Genomic DNA, 1,131 nt, shown 5'->3' on the forward strand with positions numbered 1-1,131 from the left:
GGATATTGGATGGTGGTGGTTGTGGTGTGCTCATTATTATCAGAAAATTAACTATAGAAAATAACCAAATTAATTAGTAAATGTATCATGTATTTAACCAAAATGATTATGGTCTTTTAATCAAATTGGTCCTCCCACTAACTTAGCAAATCCTACACTTCCAAAGTAGAAAATGAAAATTCTAGTTGGATGGATTTCTAGTGGGTGATTGAATTCTTATAGTCCTATTGATCATCCTCAGGCACATTTATTATTGGAATTACAATAAACTATAAGTGAGCAACTCCTTGCCCATGACATCTCATATGACATTCAATCCTTTTTACCTAGCCCCTAATGCTCAAAATCTCAGGCACATCCATTATTGACTTATCTTGCATTAGTTAAGTTAATCCCATTGAGCTAGTAAACATGCAAATAATTTTAATGTCCTCAGGCACATCCATTATTGGCCACCAAACCATTTACATATTTACAACATCTCATGCTTAACAATTATCTTTAAGAAAATCTCTTAAATTAATTGCATCATATGCAAGTATTTAAAATTTTTTAAAATAATTGCCTCAATAGAGGGCCCATGTTATAATTACTTTAATTATACCATTTCCAACTTAATCATTTATTTGGAAGATTTTGTGGTCGTCCTAATTACTATTATGGTCTCACTTTGCACATTATCCATTTAGCATGCATATATCATATACTTGCATACAATCCCATACATCTCATGCATTCATGGATAAACAATAAATATGGTATGATCATAGACTTTTTAAGGGATTCAATTCTGAGCTATCAAGAATTGAATCAGGGCATTCCTAGGTGCATTTCATTCATTCATATTACAAGAGTTCCTGAAGGAGTACATAATCAACACTTGATCTTGAATTCCTCCCACTGGTCCCACCAATGCTCTTGACCTCCTTGGTCTTCTTACAATCCAATTATATAGTAATCCTTGGCATACCAAGGCGAATTTACAAGAACCAAATAAACGAAATTACAACCAAAATATTACAACCTTTATAATACATGCCACCAAAATAAATTAAAATAAATTAATTAATTTACAATCCAAAGAAACATAAAAGAAATAAATCCAATCACATTGGTCTTTTATTGTCCATG

Source organism: Hevea brasiliensis, unplaced genomic scaffold, assembly GCF_030052815.1.
Source record: "Hevea brasiliensis isolate MT/VB/25A 57/8 unplaced genomic scaffold, ASM3005281v1 Scaf446, whole genome shotgun sequence".
Taxonomy (NCBI): domain Eukaryota; kingdom Viridiplantae; phylum Streptophyta; class Magnoliopsida; order Malpighiales; family Euphorbiaceae; genus Hevea; species Hevea brasiliensis.